Raw genomic sequence first — 7,993 nt, 5'->3', positions numbered from 1 at the left:
TTTGTATTTTTAGTAGAGATGGGGTTTCACCATGTTCTCCAGGCTGGTCTGAAACTCCTGCCTCAAGTGATCCGCCCGCCTCAACCTCCCAAATTGTTGGGATTACAGGCATAAGCCACTGCATCTGGTCATATAATTTTTTGTGTATGTTTGCCTTTCATTTAGAAAAATGGTTTCAAGGTTTGGCCATTAGTGATGTTACCAGTACTTCATTCCTTTGCATGTCCAAATAATACTCCATTGTATGGAGATACCATATTTTGTTTATCCATTCATCAATTGATGAACATTCGGGTTGTTTCTATTTTTTGAGTGTTATAAATAATTCTGCTATGAGCATTTGTGCAAAAGTCTTTTTTTTTTTTTTTTTTTTTTGAGACGGAATCTGGCTCTGTAGCCCAGGCTGCAGTGCAGTGGTGTGATCTTGGCTCACTGCAACCTCCTCCTCCTAGGTCCTGGTTCAAGCAATTCTCCTGCCTCAGCCTCCGGAATAGCTGGGATTACAGGTGTGCACCACCATGCCCAGCTAATTTTTGTATTTTTACCGGGTAAAACAGGTAAGACAGGGTTTCACCTTGGCCAGGCTGGTCTTGAACTCCTGACCTTGTGGTCCGCCTGCCTCAGCCGCCTAAAGTTCTGCGATTACAGGCATGAGACACTGTGCCTGGCCAAAAGATTATTTGTATAAACATTTGTTTTCATATATTCTGGGCATACACTTCGGGGTGGATTTTTTGGTCATATGGTAATTCTATGTCTAACATTTTGAAAAACTGCCAAACTATTTTCTAAAGTGTCTACACCGTTTTGATTTCCAACTTGTTATTATCCACACTTGTTATTATCTTTTTTTTTTTTTAAACATATCCATCCTCAACTGGATGCGATGCCTCACGTCTGTAATCCCAGCACTTTGGGAGGCTGAGGCGGGCAGATCACCTGAGGTTGGGAGTTCGAGACTAGCCTGACCAACATGGAGAAACCCTATCTCTACTAAAAAATACAAAATTAGCTGGCATGGTGGTGCATCCCTGTAATACCAGCTACTTGGGAGGTTGAGGCAGGAGAATCGCTTGAACCTGGGGGCAGGGGTTGCGGTGAGCCAAGATCGCACCATTGTACTCCAGCCTGGGCAACAAGAGTGAAACTCTGAAAAGAAAAGCAAAAACCAAAACCAAAACCAAACAAAAAATCCGTCCTCAGGAGGGTAAAGTGTACTGCATTTCCCTAATGACCAATGATGTCAGGCACTTTTTTATGTGCTTTTTAAATTTGTTCGTTTGGACAGAGTCTCACTCTGTTGCCCAGGCTGGAGTGCATTGGTGAAATCTCGGCTCACTGCAACCTCCGCCACCTGGGTTCAAGCAATTCTCCTGTCTCAGCCTCCCAAGTAACTGAGACTATAGGCTCATGCTACCACACCTGGCTGATTTTTGTATTTTTAGTAGAGACCAGGTTTCACCGTATTGGTCAGGGTGGTCTCGAACTCTTGACCTCAGGTGATCTACCCACCTTGGCCTCCCATAGTGCTGGGATTACAGACATGGGCCACCCAACCCAGCCTGCTTTTTTTTTTCTTAAATAGAGATGGGTTTTTTTGGCCAGGCTGGTTTCAAATTCCCTACCTCAAGTAATTAGCCCACCTCAGCCTCTCAAAGAACTGGATTACAGGCATGAGCCACTGTGCCCGGCCTTCATGTGCTTACTGGCCATTTGTATATCTTCTTTGGAGAAACGACTATTCAAATTATTTGCTCTTTTTAATTGATTATTTGTTTATTGTTCAGTTGTAAGAGCTCTTTATGTATTCAGGGTATAAATCTTGTGTCAGATATATGATCCTCAAATATTTTCTCCCAGTCTGTGGGTTCTTTTTTCACTCTTTTGATGGTTTATTTAAAGCATGATAGTTCTAAATTTTGATAGAGTCCAATTTCTGTCTTTCTTTCTTTTGTTTTTTTCTTTCTTTCTTTCTTTTTTCTTTCTTTCTCTTTCTCTCTCTCTCTCTCTCTCTCTCTCTCTCTCTCTCTCTCTCTCTCTCTCTCTCTCTCTCTCTTCTTTCTTTCTTTCTTTCTTTCTTTCTTTCTTTCTTTCTTTCTTTCTTTCTTTCTTTCTTTCTTTCTTTCTTTCTTTCTTTCTTTCTTTCTTTCTTTCTTTCTTTCTTTCTTTCTTTCTTTCATGTAGTGTTTGGCTCTTGTTGCCCAGGCTGGAGTGCAATGGTGTAATCTCGGCTCACCACAACCTCTGCCTCTCGGGTTCAAGCGATTCTCCTGCCTCAGCCTCCCAAGTAGCTGGGATTATAGTTATGCGCCACCATGCCTGGCTAATTTTGTATTTTTAGTAGAGACAAGGTTTCTCTGTGTTGGTCGGGCTGGCCTCAAACTCCTGACCTCAGGTGATCCGCCCACCTAGGCCTTTCAAAGTGCTTGGATTACAGGCGTGAGCCACCACGCCCAGGCTTATCTATCTTTCTTTTTTTAATCATTTGTCCTTATAACAGTCATATATAAGAAATCATAGCCCACCCCAAGATCATGAAGATTAGCTGCTATGTTTTCTTCTGAGAGTTTTAGTTCCTATGTTTAGGACCATGATCCACTTTGAGTTAATTTTGTGTATGGTGTGAGGGATAGGGGTCCAAAGATACTCTTTTGCATGTGGATATCCAGTTGTCTAAGCATCATTTGCTGAAAAAAACTATTCTTTTTATCATTGAATTATTTTGTCCCCTTTAAAGAAAATAAATTGACCATAAATGTTAGGGTTTATTTATGAACTCTCCATTTGAATTTCATTGACTTATATGTGTATCCTTATGCCAGTATCACACTATCTTGATTACAATATCTTTGTAGTAAGTTTTTGTTGTTGTTGTTTTTTGTTTGTTTGTGTTTTTGTTTTTGAGATGGAGTCTTGCTGTCTCTCAGGCTGGAGTGCAGTGGCGCAATCTCGGCTCACTGCAACTTCCACCTCCCGGGTTCGAGCGATTCTCCTTCCTCAGCCTCCCGAGTAGTTGGGATTACAGGCACATGTCACCATGCTCAACTAATTTTTGTATTTTTAGTAGAGATGGGGTTTTGCTACTTTGGCTGGGCTGGTCTTGAACTCCTGACCTCAGGTGATCCTCTCACCTCGGCCTCCCAAAGTGCTGGGATTACAGGCATGAGCCACCATGCCTGACATGCAGTAAGTTTTGAAATGAGGAAGTGTGAGTCTACCAACTGTGTTCTGCTCCAGGATTGTTTTGATTATTCTGGGCCTCTTGCATTTGTCTTTTTTTTTCTTTTAAACTCATCTGTATTTGTTACAACCTTTTTAAGCAGAATGTGACTTGGGTACTACAGTTCCATTCACAAGCCTCGCTCTGGGTTATTTCTGAACAGCTTTACAATATGCCTAGGTAGGCTTATAATTTTGCTCCTGCAAACAATATTTTGCTTTGGAAAAACAAGCTCTGTGGAGAGTTCCTTCCATCAAGTTGCTTCAGTTTAACGTGTTTCTAGAGGACAAGTATATGCAGAATTGGCAACTAGAGAATGAAAAGTTTAAAAAGTAGATCTTAGAAGATGTAACAAATACTTTTCCTCTAAACACCAAGGAATTTCTCAGAACACTTCAATGACAGAAGATTTGGCCTACTAAGGAATTTGGCTTGATAGCTAAATACTTTAGATCACAAAGTTAATGTTAGATTACATACATCTTTTTATTTTTTTATTTTATTTTATTTTTTTTGAGATGGAGTCTCGCTGTGTCCCTCAGGCTAGAGTACAGTGGCATGATCTTGGGTCACTGCAACCTCCACCTCCCAGGTTCAAATGATTCTCCTGCTTCAGCCTCCCAAATAACTGGGATTATAGGCACCTGCCATCACACCCAGCTAATTTTTGTATTTTTAGTAGAGACGAGGTTTTGCCATGTTGGCCAGGCTGGTCTCAAACTCCTGACCTCAGGTGATTCACCCGCCTTGGCCTCCCAAAGTACTGGGATTACAGGCATGAGCCACCGCACCCAGCCTACATACATCTTACAACACACATTACCCCAATCTGTTAAAATAAGCCAATGTGAAACTAGAAAAGCATTGCTAGCTCTGTTTTAGTGCCCAAAGTATCACAAAATCACTTAGAAGTAGAAAGAAATCTTACCTTTCCCCTGAAGTAGTTATTATCATGCCATATAGATTTTTTGTTTTTTTAAGACAGAGTCTCGCACTTTCTCCCGGACTGGAATGCAATGGAGTGATCTCAGCTCACAGCAACCTCCACCTCCTGGGTTCACATGATTTTCCTGCCTCAGCCTCCTGAGTAGTTGGGATTACATGTGCACACCACCACACCCGGCTAATATTTTGTATTTTTAGTAAAGATTGGGTTTTGCCATGTTGGCCAGGCTGGTCTTGAACTCCTGACCTCAGGTGATTTGCCCACCTCAGCCTCCCAAAGTGCTGGTATTACAGGTGTGAGCCACCGTGCCTGGCCACTATACAGACTTTTTAAATGTTAACAAAAATAACTAAAATAATCCTTGAAAATATATTATCGGAGACAATGAAGATAGAGTATTGAACATGTGTACAAGTCATTCCTCAGCCAGAGCTGCCTACTTCTTCCATGCATGATGTGTCATCACCTCTTCTGAGGGGCGGCATTTCTTCAGTTATAGCAGTAGGATCATCTTCATTAATACCCAGACCAAGTTTGATCATCCTATAGATCTTGTATGTGTCTGAGGATCTTCCAGACTGAAGTCAGGAGATGGGAGTGCAGTTTTGTAAAGCAAGATGACCAGATCCTTCACCGACTTGTCATTCTTATCGGCCTCTGCCTTTTGCCTTAAGGTCTCAATCGTGAATGGTCAGGGTTTATCTTCAGGTGTTTCTTTGCTGCCATGTAGCCCACTGTTGAGTTGTCTCCTAGAGCTTGAGCTTTCATGATCATGATTCTTTCAATGTTCGCTGTCCAGCCAAATGTGCTTGTGACAATACAGCATGGGGATGTCACCAGTTTGACACAACCACCTTTTTGACTTTTTTCTCCAACATGTCTTTCATGATTTTGCAGAGGTTCTCAAACTGTTTATTTCTCTTCCTGTTTCTTTTTTTCTTCTTCATCTTCTGGAAGTTCCAAACCCTCTTTGGCAACTGACACCACAGTCTTACTCTCAAATTCCTTCAGCAGCTGGACACAGTACTCATCAATGGACTCGATTATATAGATCACTTCTAAGCCGCTTCTGAAGAGATTCCACAAAGGCTGAATTGGCTACCTGGTCCTTGGTCTCACCTGTGATGTAGTAGATATGTTTCTGGTTTGCCTTCATTCTGGAAAACGCAATGAGATAAACTATCTCATCATCAGAGGCACATGTGCAGTATCTCCACAGTGCTGAAAGCTTCTTCTGATTTTAAGAGTCTATATATTCCAAGCTTTATGTTTTTAGAGAACTTCTCGTAGAACTTTTTGTAGTTCTTTTTATCCTCTGCCAGTTCAGCAAAGAGTTCTAAGTATGTTTTGACCAAATTCTTCCTAATAACTTTCAAAATGTTGCTTTGTTGCAACATCTCAGAAAAAACATTTAGAGCGAGATCCTCTGAGTTCATCACCCCTCTAACGAAGTTCGGATATTCAGGGATTAGCTCCTCACAGTTACCCTTGATGAAAACTCTGTATACATACAACCGAATGTTGTTCTTTTTCTTTCTGTTTTCAAATAGGTCAAAAGGACACGTCTTGAAACAAAAAGAACTCTTCCAAATTCCAGCTGTCCTTCAACTGAAAAGTGCTTCATCGCCAGATGATCCTCCCAGTCATTGGTCAAGCTCTGATGGAACTCTCCATACTCCTCATTAATCATAGTGTCAGGATTTCTGGTCCAGGTAGACTTTGTTTTGTTGAGTTCTTGATCAATGTACTTTTCTTGATTAATGTACTTTTCCTTACTTTTCTTCTTCTTCTTGCCATTCTCCTTCTTCTTCTTCATCAGAACCAACATCTTCAATTTCAGGTTTGTCATTGGACTCTTTTTCTTTTTCTTCCTCTTATCTTCCTTTTCTTCAGCCTCATCATCGCTGACTTCTTTATCACGTTTCTTCTCCACAGAAAGAGTAATAGGATAGCCAATAAACTGAGAATGTTTCTTCACAATCTCTTTCATTCTTCTTTCCTCCAAATACTCAGTTAGGTCTTCTTTCAGGTGCAGGGTGCCCTTTGCTCCATGCCCCGTAGGTTCACTGTGTCAGTCCTGACTGTGAGTGATCCCCCTGAGGAGGACTCCCACGCATGCTGCTCATGTTTATGTTTTGTGATCACAGTTACTTTCTCGGCAACCAAATAAGCAAAATAAAAACCAGCACCGAACTGGCCAATCATAGAGATTCTGTACCAGCCTGGAAAACTTCCACGAATGCTTTGGTCTCAGATTGGCGACAGTACCAAGGTTATTGATCGAGTCAGCCTTGGCCATTCCAATTTCAGTACCCTAATAGTAAGGGTTTGATCTTGTTTGTTTGGTATAAGATTAATGTGGAGCTCTTTCCCAGAGTCTAATTTACTGGGATCCATCAAGCTTTCATATCAGATTTTGTCCAAAACATCTGATGAATTTGAAATGAGCTCTCTTGAGCCAGGCACTGTGATTCACTCCTGTAATCCCAGCACTTTGGGAGGCCACGGTGGGTGGATCGCTTGAGATCAGGAGTTCAATAGCAGCCTGGGTAATATGGTGAAACCCCCCTGGGCAATATGGTGAGACCCCATCTCTACCCAAAATACAGAAAGTTATACAGGCATGACGGACATGCCTATGGTCCCAGCTAGTCAGGGGCTGAGGTATGAGAATCACTTGAGCCTGGGAGGTGGAGGCTGCAGTGAGCTGAGATCACCCCACTGCATTTCAGACTGGGTGACAGAGTGAGATGCTGTGTCCAAAATAAAAATAAAAAGCTAAAAAAAAAAAAAAAAAGCTGAAATGAGCTCTCTCAGAAAGATTTCTTTTTTTTTTTTTTTTTTTTTTTTTTTGAGACTGAGTCTGGCTCTGTCGCCCGGGCTAGAGTGCAGTGGCCGGATCTCAGCTCACTGCAAGCTCCGCCCCCCGGGTTCACGCCATTCTCCTGCCTCAGCCTCCCGAGTAGCTGGGACTACAGGCGCCCGCCGCCTCGCCCGGCTAGTTCTTTGTATTTTTTAGTAGAGACGGGGTTTCACCGTGTTCGCCAGGATGGTCTCGATCTCCTGACCTCGTGATCCGTCCGTCTCGGCCTCCCAAAGTGCTGGGATTACAGGCTTGAGCCACCGTGCCCGGCCAGAAAGATTTCTTTGTTCAAGTAGAAAGTATTGATGATCAGTGACATCAACTGGACAGCTTCTGCTTGAAAGGCAAACATCTCAACCTCTTCTTCCTCCATGGGTTGGTGTTGGGTCTGGGTTTCCTCAGGCAGCTTGGCTAAGGGACCACACGGGCTCTGCAGTATAGCAGCACCAGGATGCTAAAGCATGCAGGCCTCTTGAATTTCTATATGAATTTTAGAATCAGCTTGTCAATTTCTGCAAAAAAAAAAAAAAAAAGAAAGAAAGAAAAAAAGGCAGCCAAGATTTTGATACAGATTGCATTGACTCTGTAGATCAATTTGGGGAGTACTGGCATCTTCACAGGATTTAAGCTTTCCAAATCTTAAACATGCTATAGCTTATTTTTCCATTTATTTAGATCTTCCTTAATTTTTTCAACAATGTTTTTTAGTTTTCAGTATACAAGTGTTGCACATCTTTTGTGAAGTTTATCCCTAAATGCCTTATTTTTTTAAAAAATGATTCTTAATTTTATTTTCAGTTTGTTTATTGCTAGTATATATAAATACAATACTTTTGGTATGTTGATCTTGTGACCTGTAACCTTGCTGAACTCATTTATTAGTTCTAGTAGATTTTTAGTGAATTCCTTGGGATTTTCTATTTCTAAGATCATATCATCTGCAAACAGAGATTGCTTTACTTCT

The 7,993-nt window shown here is 41.6% G+C and overlaps 1 pseudogene; it reads right to left on the bottom strand.

Moving 5' to 3' along the window:
• Window positions 1-4,588: 4,588 nt before the first annotated feature.
• Window positions 4,589-7,429, bottom strand: LOC105480607 (heat shock protein HSP 90-alpha pseudogene; annotated as a pseudogene).
• Window positions 7,430-7,993: the final 564 nt, after the last annotated feature.

The sequence above is a fragment of the Macaca nemestrina genome, chromosome 2 (assembly GCF_043159975.1).
Source record: "Macaca nemestrina isolate mMacNem1 chromosome 2, mMacNem.hap1, whole genome shotgun sequence".
NCBI classification, from domain to species: domain Eukaryota; kingdom Metazoa; phylum Chordata; class Mammalia; order Primates; family Cercopithecidae; genus Macaca; species Macaca nemestrina.
This window is presented reverse-complemented; position numbering and strand designations above follow the sequence as displayed.